The sequence below is a fragment of the Aethalodelphis obliquidens genome, unplaced genomic scaffold (assembly GCF_003676395.1).
Source record: "Aethalodelphis obliquidens isolate GAN/ISIS:26980383/991018 unplaced genomic scaffold, ASM367639v1 scaffold8, whole genome shotgun sequence".
NCBI classification, from domain to species: domain Eukaryota; kingdom Metazoa; phylum Chordata; class Mammalia; order Artiodactyla; family Delphinidae; genus Aethalodelphis; species Aethalodelphis obliquidens.
The window spans coordinates 55858987-55875752 of NW_020837952.1; the positions used below are offsets into that span (position 1 = coordinate 55858987).

A 16766-nucleotide genomic window follows, 5' to 3' on the forward strand; every position below is an offset into this window, starting at 1 on the left:
AGCGCTATGCGCGCACCACAATACAAAACCAGGCCTCTGCCCACGGTGGTCGCAAATGCGTATATACATCATCGCAGACGCCCAGGGCCTGGCAGGCACACAGTACAAGACCTAGAGGCCTCTCTGCACACGGTCACAGATGTGTGCACACAATCACGATCCAGGTACACACAGGCACAGCCCCAGGGATCCACGCCCATGCACACACGGGAACAGACCCGGGTACACGCTGCAGGTCACACAGACCCATTCACACTGCAAAACAGACACACGCATCCAGGCGCACACAGAACCGGACACGCAGACGCATGCACATGCCAGACACACATACTCTCCGACCCGCTCCGCCTCCCATCGCACACACACACAACCGCACAGGACGCACCGGGCCGTGGGCCGGCGCACGCACGGTCACAGGCAGGGGCGCGCGCGCGCACGCGCGCACACACGCGCGCACACACACACACAGACACACACACACACAGACACACACACACACAATTTGATCGCACGCGCGGGAGGCGCGGAGCGGCGGCGGCCCGAGACTGCGGTCCGAGGCACCCCCAGTCCCGGCGCTGCGAGCGGAGCCCGGCTGGCGGCGGAGGGGAGGGGGCGCCGGTGGGGGCGGGGCGGGGGCCGGAGCCGCCCGAGCCCGGAGGGAGCGGCACCTCTGCGCTCGGCGCTCGGGCCTCGGCTCCGCACCCCCCGCGCGCCTCCCGTGGGGCCCTCCCCGGCGCCGGTCTGCTCGTCGGGCCCCCGCCGCGGCCCCGTGGTGCAGGCAGGCGGCCGCGCCTGGCCCGCGGGACGGGGTGGAGGTGGGGGCGGGGGGCGGGGATCGGGGCCGGGCCGGGGCCGCGCCGCCTGCGATGCCGGGCGCCCGCCGCAGCCGCCGCCGCCGGAGCCCGGGATGGGGCGAGAGGTTGCGGCGGACGCCAGCATCTCCCCGCCGGGGGCCCCGGGGGCCGCGGAGCCGCCGCCGCCGCTGATGCCGCCGCTGCTGAGACCCGGCGGGCGATGGGTGAGTTGACCCTGGCGTCCTGGGGGCCCGAGCCGCAGCCCCCTCCATCCCTGCACTCCGGCCCTCCGCCTCCATCTCCGCGCCTCCTCCTCCGCGCTCGCTGCGCCCCCAGTCACAGCTCCCACAGACCCTCTCCCTGAGCGTGACCTTTGGGGGCGGGGGCGGGAGAACTACGCTGGGGGGCCGGGGTGGGGGGCCGAGATGACGGGCGGATGCAGAGGCGGCTACTCAGTTCTGGCGCCCCCTCCCCCAACCCGGCTGCTCAGCGGAGCTTTCCGTGGCCCGGGAGGGCAAAGCCTCATCCCCTCGACCCCCCACCCCCGGCCTGGGCCGGGGGCGTCCCCGAGCCTCGGGGCTGGAGCCAGGCTTTGTGCGCTGCGCCCCCGACAAACCTCCCGCGCGGCGCGGGACTGGGGGTGGGAGGCCTCAGCGCCCGCCTTCCCCCATCCACCTCCCCCCACTCCGGGTTGCGGCGGCGGCGGCGGCGGCAGCGGCGGCAGGGGCCCAGGCGCTGTCTGGGTGCTGGGCGGGTGCGGAGGCCGGGACCAGGCAGAGGGGAGTGGGGGAAGAACCCCAACCCTTCCTGCTGAGGGGGCTCCCGCTCTTTCCACTTCACTGCCCAGGGCGGGGGAGGCAACCAGGCTGGGGGAGGGCGCTATAAATATCTGCAAATAATGAGTTCTGAAACCGGGGTGGGGAGGGGAGTGCACCTGGGTTATAGTGGGGGGGGTGTGCCTGAGCTGGGGTGCCAGAGAGGCAGAGATGGGTCTCAGTCAACCCTGGTGACCTGAGGTCGGGTGACTGTCTAGGCTCTAGAAGACTTCCTAGAAGGGGCGTGGGCAGGGACACTACCTCAATGAGCTCTCTCCAGGGTCCCCCAGCACTGCCACTCTCCACCCCAGAGCACTCCTCTTCACTCCTGGGCCACCAAGCCAGACCTTCCTTGATGAGGGAGTTGCGGGCACTGTTGTGTCACCTCCTGGGCAGTTACTAAAAATCCAGGCAACGGGCCAAGCCTGAGGATGGAGGGAAGAAGACAAGTGCCCCCCCACCCCCCACCTGGGGGAGCTGGGAGTTCTGTGGGGTTATCAGTGCTAAAGAGATAGGCACAGGGTCCTAGGAAAGTTTGAAAAAGGGGCTGCCAGTCCAAGGGGGAGAGAGAACTTGCTGGGAAACATAAAAGGAAGCTGGAAGGGTTTGTTGGTGGAGAAAGTGGGAAGGGCATTCTGGGAGGAAGGATGGCATGAGCAAAGGCTCAGAGATGTGAGTATGTGCTGGGAGATGGAGGTGGGGGGATGGTCAAGCACTGCGTCAGGCCAAAATCGGAAGCCAGATGAAGAGGGGGAGCCAGGGCTGGAGGGAAGGAGGGCCAGGTGGAGGCGAGATGGCGGGTCACACCAGGGAGCTGGCACGAGGACAGCACAGTGAGGGGTGACTTGACTGGGATAGCGCCATCTGGCTCAGCTGCCCCCCTTCCGAGGGTCTGCCCAGTGCCCTTGATGTGGTCAGGGCTGCTTGACCCACACTGGTGATCCCTTTTACTGTGGAAGCTGGACCACCTCCGGCTGGGCAGCTTTCAGAACCTCAGTTTCCACATCTGTCACATGGGGAGAATCCTCCACAGAGTTGTGGCGAGGACTGCATGAGATGCCGCATGCCGCACCTGAGAAGCACTCGGGAAGCGCTGGCTGCTGCATCCGTATTTTTACGTGTAAAACAGGGACATGGATACCAGCTGGCGGGCCACGTCCACTTCATGGGTGACGGTGAGGATCCCGTGAGGGCTGGATGTGACTAGGAGGTAGCCGAGGCCTGGGGGAGCTGTATGTCCATGTCCTCCTTCTAGGAGGAGCAGTGAGGAGTGACCAGGGACGGGGTGGTCTGCATAGACGGCCTCCTCTTGCCCTCGTGGGCACCCATCACCTTCTGGCCCCCAGCCATGCCCATCAGGGGGCTCTGCTCTGCTCCCCAAGGCCAAAGCCTCTTTGTTCCCCACACCGCATGGTGCACCCCACTCCCAGCTAGCTCTAGTCTACCACATGGGGACCAGGGCTCCCTTCCAGAAGTTTCTTCAGATATTCTGATCAACAAACATGATGTCCTCCTGTGAGGGGCACTGTGCCGGGCAGAGCCAGGTGGAGAGGACACAGGCCTTGCCCCCCGGAGATTGGAATCTAGTTGGCCAGCAGATATCCCTGGGCACCCATGGTCTGCCTAGCTCTGTGCTGGCTGCTTGGGGGTAGGGGGAGAGTCTCAATAATTGTGCCATGAGGCAGCCAAGTGCAGAAGTTAAAAAGCAAGGATTCCAGATCCAGTGGCCCAGGTTCGAATCCCGATCCTGTCACTTCTTACCGTGTGACAGTGTACTAGTCACTCTGCCTCCCTGTGCCTCAGTTTCCTTGTCTCTAAAATGGGGATGACGCACATTACTGCTATTTGAACAGCCTGGTTCCGTTTCCATTGGGCATTCGCTGCCCCCCTCCCTGAATGAGTCTCCCTCTTCGCCCCTGCTTCCTCAGAGACTACACAGCCTGCCCCAGTAGATGTGTCGTCCACTTCCGCGTTCTCTTCCCCTCTGTCTGTGAGTCCCCATGGGCCAAAGCCTGCCTTTCTGTACCCACTGCTTGAGCAGGGGGCAGTGGTATGCTGGCAACTGGGTCTCGAATGAGCTGGGGTGTAAATGGTTCTCAGACCAGGGGAACGGCCCTGCTCTTCCTTCCACCCATTCCTCCCCCTTCTCCATCCCTGATGGAGGACGCTGACCCTCCACAGGGCAGCCTCACTTGCAGCAGAGTGGTCACAGGGACCTTGCTTGTGCCCATCTTCCAGAAGGGGAAAGAGAGGCTTCAGGAGCGGGTGGGAACTTCCCAAGGGCTGGAAGCGGGCCTGGGGGGTGGGGGGGTGGAAGGGTAGTGGCCCACGGTCCTGTGGTCTAGAATGGGCTGACAAGGGGGCCCAAGGTTTTGCCCATAATCCAAGAAGTTAACAGAGTCCCCAAATGCTTTTCCTTGCACTGCTGAAATTCCCCCGTTGGCTCACTTATTTTCATCTTTTCCATAAAAATAAAACTGGAACAATAAGAATCATTCACACACCTAATTACTCTGTTGTTTCATGAATTTAGAGCTTGTTTGGCTAAGACTTTGGTTCCCACTGAAGTGGGACTCCTTGGGGTGGGGTGGGGTGCAGGGTGAAGGCCAGGACAGAAGGTAGGAGTCTGTGTGGACACTGGGGCCTCCTGAGGGCCCAGCCTCTGGCTACCTCTCTAGGCAGGCCAGGAACTTCCCAGAAGGAGCAGGCCAGACAGCGTCTGGTTGAGGGAGGGTGGCCAGAGGCAGTCTCTGAGAGTCTGGTTGAGAGACCCATGATGGAGGACTTTCCAGTCATAATAATTTGCTGTTATTTATCGAGCGCTTACTGTGTGCTGGGCACTGGGCCAAAGCACTTTGCGTTCAGAGATGCCTCGAACTTCCCTCGAGGCAGGTGCTACCAATATTATTATCCCATTTGGCAGTTTGAGGCGGCCTGGGGCCCAGGGACGGGAAGTGGCAGGGCTAGGATTATATCTAGCCTGTAGGACCCCATAGCTTCACGGGGCTGCCTGTCTAGGCCCCCTCAATCACCCAGAGGTGGCTGCTGTCTGAGGCTTGGGTGCCTGAGACAGCTGCCTCACCCGTGTCCTGGCCTCCAGGCCACCCGCTTCAGGGTCCTGGTGCTACTTCCTTCCTTGCCGTAGTCCCGGGGCCCTGCCTCACCTGGGCAGCTTGGGGAAAGTATGTATTTCCCGGGCCTCACCCTGCCCTGCTGAGTCAGAATCACACCATGGGAGGGAGGGCTGGAAACCCAGATTTGAATCCCCTGGGGATTCAGAGGCCTGTGGACTCCAAGAACCACTGCTTAGCCCCATGAATTCCAGGATGAGACCCCCGCCCTCTGGGACCCAGATCCCTATGACTCAGCCCCCTCCTGTGTTCTCGGCCTCTGCTCCACCCCCAGCCTCAACCCAGCTCTGCACACACTATGCCATGCCCCCTGCCCGCTCCTCCCCTCCCCCTGCCCATTGCTTTTATCCCAGCACCTGCTACTGCCGCTTCCTCCAGGGAACAGGTCCTGGGCTGGCTGTGGAACCCCCAGAGCTTGCTTAGTACTTTGGACAAATCCCTCGTCACCACTCTCCTCTTGTTACTGGGGACCAGCACACAGTCTGGGTGAACCGTGGTGGCCAGGGAAGGGGGACCAGGGAGAGCTGCCCATTAAGGCGGGGGACTCGTTCCTGGGCTGGGCACACAGGCACTCCCTGGGGGCTGACACCATGCCTCACACAGAGGAGGCACTCGAGAAGTATTTCTTTTTTTTTTTTAAATTTATTTATTTAGTTAATTAATTTATTTTTGGCTGTGTTGGGTCTTCATTGCTGCGTGCGGGCTTTCTCTAGTTGTGGCGAGTGGGAGCTACTCTTTGTTGCTGTGCGCGGGCTTCTCATTGCGGTGGCTTCTCTCGTTGCGGAGCACGGGCTCTAGGCGCGCGGGCTTCCGTAGTTGTGGCACGTGGGCTTCCGTAGTTGTGGCTCGCGGGCTCTAGAGCACAGGCTCAGTAGTTGTGGCGCATGAGCTTCCTTGCTCCGTGGCATGTGGGAACTTCCCGGACCAGGGCTTGAACCCTTGTCCCCTGCATTGTCAGGCAGATTCTTAACCACTGTGCCACCAGGGAAGCCCGAGAAGTATTTCTTTAGTACTTGTTGAATGGTAATTTTGAGAGTGGAAGATGAGGGCCACTTCCGGAAACAAGGCAGATTGGCTGGTTTAGGTGAAAGATAGAGAAGGTGCCTTCTCGACCCATCGCCCAGGACTGTGAATGTTAATGGTCGTAACTCATATTTACGGCAGAAATGGGAACGAGATGCTGGCGCTTTCTTGCGTGATTTCATTTCAATACCTCAGGAGCGATGCACCAGCTCCCCCAGCCAGACTAGAAATCCAGCTTCCAGCTTTCCTCTCAAGCCTTTTCTGCTGCTGTCCCTCTGTCCAGAATGCCCTTCCCCTCCCCTCCTGACCCATCCTTTAAGACTCCTTCAGGAAGCCACGCCACACCCCTACCCCAATGGCAAGGCTGATCCTCCTCGCTAGGGATTTCTGCCTGTCCGTCCCCATGGGATGAGACCCGTGTGCAGGACAGGTCTATCGAGGGTCTGGCAGGGATGCCAGTGGAGTGAACAGAGAGGACTGGGTCAGGGGACTCGTGTGCAGGTCACCAAGGGACAGCAGCGGGGTTGCTTTGCTGTTCCTTGTGTCTAGGTGGCAAAGGGAGGGGATTCTGGGAAAGACCAAGGGACCTCCCAGCGCAGCTCCTGAAGGCAACTGGAAAGTGCAGCCCAGTCGGTGACTGTCACCTCAGTCCAGAGAGGGGGCCATACTGGGGAGCTTGGGGCCACCGGGGAGCTGAACCGGCTCATTTCCCAGAGGGAAGATTGGATCCCGGGGTGCTTGGCACTGACCCAGACCTTTGTGGTCTGTAGGAGGAGAGCCCAGGACTGTGGGGCTGCACCCCACACCCGAGGGGTGTTTCTCAATGGGGTCCAGGTTAGGGAGTGGATGAGAAGGAGTCAAGGAGAGCAGCATCCCCAGGGCTCAGGTCTGCCCTCTGGTCCTCCGGTGTGGGAGACAAAGCTCCTTAGGAAAAATGTGTGTTGCCCCAAAGCTGGCAGGAAATCCATGTCAATAGCTCATTCCAGCAAAAATGTGCACAGGAAAAAACTCTGTAAGAACTTAAGCCAAAATGTTAGCCCAGGGGGTGGTGGGATGGTGGGTGGTATCATCCTGTTTCTTTCGCTGTGACGTCCAGATTCCCTAGAATGTATGAGAAACCTTTATAACCGGAGAGATGAAGTAATATTCTAAAGGAGAGAGGTAAGAAAAGGTGTCGTGGGCTTCCCTGGTGGCGCAGTGGTTAAGAATCCGCCTGCCAATGCAGGGGACACGGGTTCGAGCCCTGGTCCGGGAAGATACCACATGCCACAGAGCAACTAAGCCTGTACGCCACAACTACTGAGCCCACGTGCCACAACTACTGAAGCCCATGCACCTAGAGCCCATGCTCTGCAACGAGAGAAGCCACTGCAATGAGAAGCCTGTGCACCGCAACAAAGAGTAGCCCCCGCTCGCCACAACTAGAGAAAGCCCGCGCACAGCAATGAAGACCTAACGCAGCCAAAAATAAATAAATTAACTAATTTAAAATAAAAAAAAAAGAAAAGGTGCCGTGAGAACAGCCACCTCCCCATATTTTGGATTCTGGGGTCACTGCCTGTGGGCAGCCTCCAGGGGGACTGGCTGTGGGGTCTCAGGGTGGGAGTTGGCCCGTCCCAGGCACATACCCCAGAACATGTGCACCCGTGGCAAACAGCTTGCGTCTCTCTCATTCCTGGAAATCGGGTCAGTGAGGGTCCAGGCCTGGGGCTACTGGGATGCAGCGCCCCGAGAATTCCGCCCCAACCTCTGACTTCCTATGGCACCAGTCCGGCCTTCGCTCCTCTTCTCCCATGTACCCCACTTTCCAGCCTCGGGGCTGTTGCTATGCTGGACCGTCCACCTGGAAAGCCAACCCACTCCACCCCAGGTGCTGCCACCCACCCAGGAAGCCATTCCTGCCCCTTCCAGCCAGGGGTGACTCCAGAGCTGTTGGCTTTACCCCCACACCCCTGTGCCCAGTGGGTGTGCATCGCCGTTGACTGCCCTCCTGACGGACTCCTGCCTCGAAGTGCCTTTCCGCAGTCCTGCAACGTGGTCAAGTTCTCCCCTGTGGTAATAGTATTCCTAATCACAGCTCAGCCCTGAGGCCGAGTGGGGACTCAATCTCTGACTCCTCCATGGCCCCTGGCTCTGTCCCTGGTACAAAGCACTCATTCATTCATTCAGCACTTAATCACCGGTGCCTACTATGTGCCAGGGGCTGGGCTAGGTGCCAGGGCACAGCTCTGCCGACTGCAGGGTGTGAGCGTGTCTGTTTTTGTGCATTTGTGTGTGTGTGTGTGCGTCACCAGCATGTGCACACAGCAGGAGCAACTCTGTCATATGAATGCGTGTCCCTCAGTCTGTGCCCGTGTGTAACTGTGCCAGTCTTGATCATGCCTAGCTAATTCATTCAGCAAGCGTTTATTGAGTGCCCACAAGGGGGTGCCAGGCCATGACCCTGAAGATGAGTGTCCCAAGGTCTCTGCTCTTGGGAAGTGCCCATCTTGTCAGGACATCCCAGTGCAGACTGGTGGGGACGGTGGCCAGCAGGGGTGGGGGTGGGCGGGCAGGATGGCATCCTGGAAGGATGGGGAGAAGGGTGAGGAGGCGCACTCCTGCCCAGCTGTGGGTGTGCTCTGCGATCCCCCGATGGCCCTGGGACCCCAAGCTGACACTCCTTGCTGGTTTCACCGCTCTGAAGTGCTCCTGAAGGCTGATGGGGCTGGAACACGGAGTTGTGGGCTGTGAGCCCCGCTGCCAGTGCAGGGAGGAGAGTACAGTGCCCTGAAGAAGTAGCATGTGGGCTGGAGAGCCAGGGCTGCAGAACTTTCCATGAGAGGAGAACCTCGGGACCAGACCCCAGAACATAGCACCTAGAAGTGGAACCCCTCAATTCAGAAGAGAGAAACTGGATTATGGAATTGGAGGGGGGAAATGGAGCAGCAAACCTAGAATGTGGCCTGGAATGCGGAGCACTGATATCAGTCAGAGCTGGAAGGTCAAGTCCGTGCCCCCGGGGGTCAGTGGGAAACTGAGGTCCAGAGAGGATGGGGCAGTCCTGCACCTTGGTAAGCAGCAGTGGGCATGCACGTGGTCTCTGCTGAGCCAGGCCCTTCCCATGGCCTGCTGGTACCTGACCTTGGACAAGGTATGTCCCCTCTCTAAGCCCCGGTCCCCATCTGTGAGGTGGGCTCGTGAAGATGAGCTGAGATGAAGCGCATCACCTGGGAAGGGGGCGCTGCTCTGGGCGCCCAGGGTCTCCTGGGAGGTTAGCAATTGCTGAGACTGGGACCCCAGCCACCTGACCCCTGGAATGACCTTCGCACCTGTGGTGATGCTTCTGTCACTGCTGCCCCACCGTCAGTGGGAAGTTTGAGCACTTGCAGGCCTGTTCCAGAATGCTCTCTGGATCCAGCGGTGGGAAGGACTAAGTAATTAAAGAAGCAAGAAGAGATTGGCGGCTTCCATGAAATTAAGGAGCGGGGCCCAGTGCCTGCAGCCCTGCGCGATGGCCCCCTGCCATTTGGTGAGGGCTCACTGAGAGTCCCTGGTGGGGACTGACCCAAGGAGGCTATGGCCCCTCGCAGGCAGGGGCGGACAGAGAGTGATCGGGAAGGGAAAAGGCTCATTGTTCAGCCTCGAGGAGGCTCACTGGGTGCCCAGAGCCGCAGAGCCAACCAGCTGTGCACCTGCTCCGTCAGAGCCACTCCCAGCAGGAGGTTAATTGTGCTCAGGTTCCCAGGTTGCAGGAGCCACAGGCTCTGGGCCAGGTGCAGCCCCACATCCCTCCGAGGACCCTGCAGGTGGTGTTACCTGCCTCACTTTAATGGCTCAGCAGACAGGCCTGGAGAGGGTAGGACTTTTGCTTGGGGCCACAGAGCTGTGGGTGGCAGAGCCAGGGTTCAAGCCCGTTTCTTCATTCAGCAGCGGTTGCTTGAGGCCAGACCTGGCTCTGGGCACTGAGCACACAGCGGTGAGCCTTGGTGGGGAGGATCCTAACCTGCTCGAAGCCATTGCTTCTTTTTCCACCTTCTTCCTTCCCGTACTGCTTCCCAACCATCAGCCATCACGTTGCTGAGCACTGAGGATGGAACCGTTCCCTTCAGCACCACCAGCCCGTTGGAAGGGACCCTTCGAATTCACGTAGATGCACCGCTTCCCTGGGGCGCGCTGAGCCCGAGGTCACGTGGCAGGCAGGACTGGGACCTGCAGGCACTTTTCCAGGCCCCAGACCAGGCCTGAGAGCCCGGCGGTATTGACTGAAAAGTGCAGGTGTGTGGATGTGGGAGGAAGGTCTTTCATTCATTCAGCAAACCTCTGTGTCAGGCGCTGTGCTGGAGCTGGGGACCAGGGGAGTTGGGGGCAGGCCAGGGTTGAAACAGCTCGGCTCTTTCCATAGCCTGGGGTCAGGGAGACCTGGAGTCTAGTTCAGCTGAACCCTCCCCAGACCGGCATGGGGAGAGGGAGTGTAAGATTACACAGAAACATCGAGCCTCCTGGAAGATCTGGACTTTATCCTGAGGACACGGTTCTCAGCTAGGAGGGGCAGCGCCAGATGGGGCTTTTGCTTGGCTCACAGGCACCTGGCTGGAGTCCCCTTGGGAAGGCCACTCCTGTTGTGCAGGTGAGCATTGGTGGTGGTACCACCAGTGTGGAACAGTGGCACAGGGAAAAGGGTGGGGCTTGTGAGGTATCAGGGCATGGAATAGACAGGCCTAGTCATGCGGGGTCAGTGAGGGAGGATTTAGGGTGGTTCCTGGGCTCCTGGCGTGGGCGGCTAGGTGGATGGTTGCACCCCTGACGGGTTCCAGAAGGAGGAAAGTTGGTAATGCCCGAAGCTGTACAAGCATCCTGGGTGCCAGGCTCAGGTCACAGGTTATCAGCTCAGGTTGTTGGAACAACTGAGCAAGTTCTTTGCGCCCTGTCTTTTTTTTTTTTTTTTTTTTTTTTTGCGGTATGCGGGCCTCTCACTGCTGTGGCCTCTCCCGCCGCGGAGCACAGGCTCAGCGGCCATGGCTCACGGGCCCAGCTGCTCCACGGCATGTGGGATTCTCCCGGACTGGGGCACGAAACCGTGTCCCCTGCATCGGCAGGCGGACTCTCAACCACTGCGCCACCAGGGAAGCCCCCCCTTTTTTTAATATTGATTGATTGATTGATTTTTGACTGCATTGGGTCTTTGTTCCTGCGCACGGGCTTTCTCTGTTTGTGGCGAGCGGGGGCTACTCTTCATTGCAGTGCGCGGGCTTCTCATTGCAGTGGCTTCTCTTGTTGCGGAGCACGGGCTCTAGGCGCGCCGGCTTCATAGTTGTGGCACGCGGGCTCAGTAGTTGTGGTGCACGGGCTTAGTTGCTCTGCGGCATGTGGATCTCCCAGGACCAGGTCTTGAACTCGTGTCCCCTGCATTGGCAGGCGGATTCTTAACCACTGCACCACCAGGGAAGTCCCTTGCGCCCTGTCTTGCAGTGGAGGGTTCTAGGCATGATGGGAACTGACTCTAAAGCCCAGGTCCCCACCCTCCCTGCAGCCTGGCCCAGATCCCACTGGCTCTGCTCTTCTCTTCCCTTACCCAGCCAGCACTCGGGCCTCCCGCATGCACAGGTGTACCCACCACCTGCCGCCCTGTACATGTGGGGAGGTGCCCGTGGGAGTCCTTCCACTCCTACTGCCTAGGAACACGGAGGCCAACCTCTGCCTCCACCCTGGGCATGGGCACCACTCCGCCCCCCACGTGGGCACTCACCTACCCCTGCCCCCCAGGGGGCAGCACATGGGACACAGTCTCTCCAGCTATCGCTTGATTCTGTCGCCCACCCTGCATCCTGCCTGTGCTAGAGAAAGCTCCACGAGGACAGAGGAGGGGTGGGGTGTGCCCTCCCCTCTCTTCCCCCACACTTAGGCCTGCTGGGCTGGAGATGGAGCTGAGGCTCCGAACTGAAGTGGCCCTTTGTACATTGTCCCTGGAGGATGGGCGAGCCTGGCAGGAGGGGCTGGCACTGCTGGGGCTGCCTGGGCAGGACGGCGCTGATCTCAGCAGGGCTGGGGGGGCTTCCTCTGGAGCAGTGGAGGGAGCCCTGCTAGGTGTGGGTGTGCACTGGCGGGCCTGCTGCCTCAGGCACCCCCAAACCAGATGATACTTGCCACCAGGGGTCTAGCATCACTTCTCATATGAGTTCCATCCTCATTCAACAGCTGTTTATGGAGCTCCTGCTCTGGGCCAGGCTTTGTCCTAGGGGGTGGGGAGTAGCAGTGACCGATGACTGGGGCCCATGGTGACCCTGCTCTCATGTTGTTGACATTCCAAGCGAGCAGGGTGTGGGTGGGGGAGACAGACCACTAACACATAAACAAGGAGACAGATAGCTTCAGCAGTGAGGAGTGTTGTGGAGCAGATGACCTGGGAGGGGACGGCCCCTTTAGCTGGCTGGTCAGGAAGGCCCCTCTGAGCAGGCGGCTGGCATGTGGAGATCTGAGGGAAGGGCATTCCAGGCGGAGGGAACAGCCAGTGCGAGGACCCTGAGACGGGTGAGCCTGGGGTGTGGAAGGGCTGGGAAGGCAGGGACTGTGGCTGGAGTCAAGTGGACAAGGGAGGCGAGGTCAGCAAAGATGCAGGGACTGGGCCTGTGGGTGCAGAAAGGAGTTTGGATTTTATTCTGAGTGTGATGAGGGGTCTGCGCAGAGGGATGTGGCCTGATGGGGAGTCGCAGTGACAGAATTGGTGGGCTCAGTGCCAAATGAAAATGCAGGGCCCCTTGTTCAAAAATTAAGAATTTCAAGACAGAAAATAAAGGGAAGGCAGGGCCGGTGAGGAGGAGTAGAGGCATTTTGGAGGGAGGTGCCAGTAGGCCTAGCAGCGCCCCAGCCGGGCCATCCAGGCACGTGGTGAGGCTGTGTGGAGAGCCGGCATGAGCTCAGCCTCGGAGATCAGAGGACTGGTCTCTGTCAAGGTGCTTTGGGCGTTACCCCGTTTAATTCTCCTGAGGTGAGGGGCTGGGATGATCCCACGTTGTAGACGGGGACTCCGAGGTCCAGGGATATTGAGTGACCTGCCCAGGATCACACAGGGGGGCGAGAAGGCGCAGGGGCCGGATTTGAGTACAGTTCCGCTGGAGTTTGGATTCCAGGGAGCTGCTGCCCCACTGCTCTGTCATTGAGGGCTCTCACTCCTGAGAGATGGGGCTGGGGGCATCTCACATCGTGCCGGGCCCAGAAATGAGTTCTTGTAGAGGCACAAAGTGCTCAGCTCCGGCCTGACTGGCCTTGTTTTTCCTCACTGTGAGTCTGGGAGGTGTGGGTGTTCTGATTTCCATTCCACAGATGTGGAGACTGAGGCAGGGCAGGGCTGGCCTCGGCCCCTGGACTTGTCTGCTCTGGCCGCTCTCTCTTCCTGACGGGCCAGGGTGGGTCATTTGGGTCTGGAAGGCCGAGTGGCTGGGAGGTGGGCCAGGAGCTGCAAGCCCGAGGTGCAGGGGTCTCTGGGGGGGTTTCCTCCCCACTGGCCCCAGTGGGCTACGTAAGGATGTGAGCCATAGGCCTGCGTGGGGCGGGGCTCCGTCCACATTTGCTGAAGGACTGGCAGCGTGTTACTGTCATGAACTGGAAGAAGCCGGGTTCTTCTCAGTCCTTCAATCAGAAGCTCTATTAATGAGTAATAGTCTGCCCAAGTCACCACTGCAGCCTCCTGCTGCCTCGGCTCCACCTCGGCTGGACCCTGGCCTCCTCTCCCTTCCTCCTTTCTCTCCCTTCTGGCACCAGCACCGCACGCCGCCCCGCCTCTCCCAGCCCTTTCCCTGCAGAGATGACCCAGCCCCTGGGCCCTTGGGACGTCCCCCTACTTGGGGGTGTCCTCTCAACTCTCCTCACTTGGACCTCCAGCCACCCTACTGGGTGGGGCTGATCCTATGTGACAGAGGGAGACACTGAGGCACAGGGGGGCTGCAGGGCAGGCAGACAGACCAACAGGAAGTTTCTCTCCCGAGCAAGCTGGGTGGAGGCGCCCCTGCAGCGCGCGCCCCCGGGAGGCGAGGGCTAAGCTGCATTGTGAGGAGGGGGGAGGAGGGGGGAGGAGGAGTCCCAGGGGTGCGGGGCAGTGTGTTTAAAGGCCTCTGATGCATCCCACCCTCCAGCAGCACGAATGCTGGCAGCTCTGCCGGCCAGCCCCCTTCTGCGCCCGGGCCTGATTTACGGCTTCACCCTCTCGGGAGGACCCCGGAGAGGGCCATTCCTAACACAGAGAACTAATGCCTTGCCAGTGGTGGACTTGGACGTGGAGCCAGGCAGTACGGTAGCCGTTTGGGGGTCTCCTCTGAGCCCTCTGATTTCTCATCCCTGGCCAGCCTCTTTTCCCACCCCCGGAGAGCTGGGCCCCCGTGCGGGTGAACGGCCCAGGTTCTCCTAGTGGGCAGAGTCGGATTCAGACCCGGGTCCCCCAGCTCCTCTCCCCGCCCCCAGCCCCCGCTTTGTTTGAGCCACTGGGTCCCACCAGTGGAGCGAGTTTGCTTCTGAGCTCTTCTGCGTGGACCTCCGTGTCCCATCCGCGTCCTGCTGGACGTGCCCAGCAGCACCTTGGGAGTCAGGGCACAGGTCATGGTGAACTTCTGCCCAGAGAGCGAGCAGGGAGAGACTCCAAGAGGAGTTGGGCTTGCGGTCTACTGAGCGCAGGGCACCGACAGGCCCCTCACCTGTGACACGGAAACGCCGGGTGCCCTCACCTCCTTGACTCCTGGCTCTGGGGAGCGGCTCCCGCAGCGGGAGGCTGCCTTGCCCTGCCGCTCGGTTAGTGTTTGTACCTCGTGGATAGAGGTGAGGCCACCCGGCTGGGAAGAGGTGGAGCCAGGAAACCAGCCCTGATGAAGGGCAGAGCTGGTGTCAAGCCAGGCCAGAGTTGGCTCACCGCATCGCCACCTAACTGCTGCTGCCTGCGCTCAGCTTGGGGGTGGGGGGACAGCCTCCAGGGAGAAACAAGCCATATATGCCGGGAGGGGGTCGGGAAGCACGGTGCAGCCGCCGGGATGGGACACTACCTTACCTGTGGCGTGCCACGCCGGACCCGAGGCAGGTACTGGGTCAGGTGAGGGGAGGGTGGGCCTGGGGGTTCCAGGGAGGTGCCAGGCAGAGATCAGGGTGGGGTGGTGGGTACCGCGAGGGCCCAGGGGCTGGTCGGCCACTCTGCTGCCGCCTAGAGGGTGAGTCAGGCTGGTCACTCAGACTCTGAACCCCCCTCCTCGCCTGTGACGGTGATGGGGGCTCATGGAAGGATCAGATTAGAGCTAAAGCACTTAGTGCCCCTGCCAGAGAGTGGCTCTGGGATAGGCCTCAGGTGGGCGCTCTTCTTCCCCCCACACGGTGACAGGCTGGTAGGGGTGGCCACGGGCGCGGGGGTCTGTGTGTCCCCAGGCCATATGGCCAGGCCCAGCTGGCAAACTGCAAGCAAACAGAAACCCCTGAGTGGTGGGTGCAGGCGGTGTGGGGCCCTCGCTCACTGTCTCTGAGCTCCAGGCCAGCAGGGCTAGGGAAAAAGTAAAGGGCAAGGTGGGGATAGAAGTTGAAGAGAGGGAGGGTGTGGGCAGGAGGGCAGTACACATGGGCAGGCGACGACCCCTGGCAGGGGTCTGCAGGAGTCAGGTCCCCTAAGGAGCTTCAGGCCGCCAGAGCTCCTGAAGTCCAGGCCTGGCCTCAGAAGTTTCTCGACTTCTTAGAGCACCAGACCCCCTTCAGGCTACTGGAGACCCCGACACGGGACCCTGTCCAGGTTGATCTGTTCCCATTGGAGTCGGTAGGGGATGGGAAAGGGCTCTGGGGCTCCTTCAGCCTTTCAGGGAACCCTGGGTTTTGTGAAATGCGTTTTTTTTGTTTGCTTGTTTGTTTTTGCGGTACGCGGGCCTCTCACTGTTGTGGCCTTTCCCGTTGCGGAGCACAGGCTCCGGACGCGCAGGCTCAGCGGCCATGGCTCACGGGCCCAGCCGCTCCGTGGCATATGTGATCTTCCCAGACCTGGGCATGAACCCGCGTCCCCTGCATCGGCAGGCGGACTCTCAACCACTGCGCCACCAGGGAAACCCTGACATGCGGTTTTAAGTCAATGCAGCCCAGCCTTGAGAGTGCCACGGGGGAAGGGGGCGCTCACGCTGTTCCAGGGGGAGTCGGGGGTGGGGTGGGGCGGGGAAGCTGCCGGCAGAGGGGTTTTGGGAGGGTGCAGCTGTCCTGGGCACGGGGCTCTGGTGGCTGGTCTGGGCGCATGCCAGAGCCAGGGAGGACTGTGACCCACAAACGCAGGCCCACGGGCTCCTGCTGGGGGCCGGGGCAGACGTGCAGGGGCCTTTGACCCAGGCTAGGCTCAAGGCAGCAGCCTAGACTTTGTGCGGGAAAGCCTGAATGAGAAGCCGCAGCAGTGGCGTGTGGGTGTGAGTCCTGCTGCTGCCAGCTGAGTCTCAGGCAGGTCCCTCAGCCCCTGTGCCCCTCTCCTCCTGCCCAGTTGCCTTGAGGATAATGGAGTAAGGCCAGCTCACCCAGCGGCCGGCACCCGCGGCACTCAGTAAGTTCCAGCTGCCCTGAAGAAGGCGGTGGTGATGGACGCGCCCTCTCCTGGGAGGAATGTTCCAGGCTTGCTGCTCTCCAGCCCTGCCCAGCCCTGCCCAGCTAGAGGGTGTAGCTGTGTTGACCTCAGTAAAGAGGTAAACTGAGGCCAGCTCAAAGAGGTGAGGACTTGCAGTTTGGGACAAGCAAACTGGAGCCAACTATGAGCGAGTCTGTGGAGGGTTTGGGGCAGGTCGTATTTACGGGCAGGGACTGTAGAGGGGAGAGTTCAGGGAGGGTTTGTTAAAATCAGAAACAAAAGGAGACCAGCCTTAAAAACTTCTTGAGCAGACAGGACCAGTCTAGTCACACAAACAAAGCTCAGGGCTTCCCTGGTGGCGCAGTGGTTGAGAGTCCGCCTGCCGATGCAGGGGACACGGGTTCGTGCCCCGGTCCGGGAAGATCCCACATGCCGCAGAGCGGCTGGGCCCGTGAGCCGTGGC

General features: G+C 60.7%; 1 protein-coding gene across 1 annotated transcript in view; it reads left to right on the forward strand.

The window, feature by feature from the left end:
* The first annotated feature begins 843 nt into the window (after positions 1-843).
* Positions 844-16766, forward strand: part of MGAT3 (beta-1,4-mannosyl-glycoprotein 4-beta-N-acetylglucosaminyltransferase) — a 30940-nt gene continuing 15017 nt past the window's right edge. The window contains exon 1 of the mRNA XM_027107704.1: positions 844-1018. The gene's annotated coding sequence lies outside the window, so the exon portion shown is untranslated. The remainder of the gene's footprint in view (positions 1019-16766) is intronic.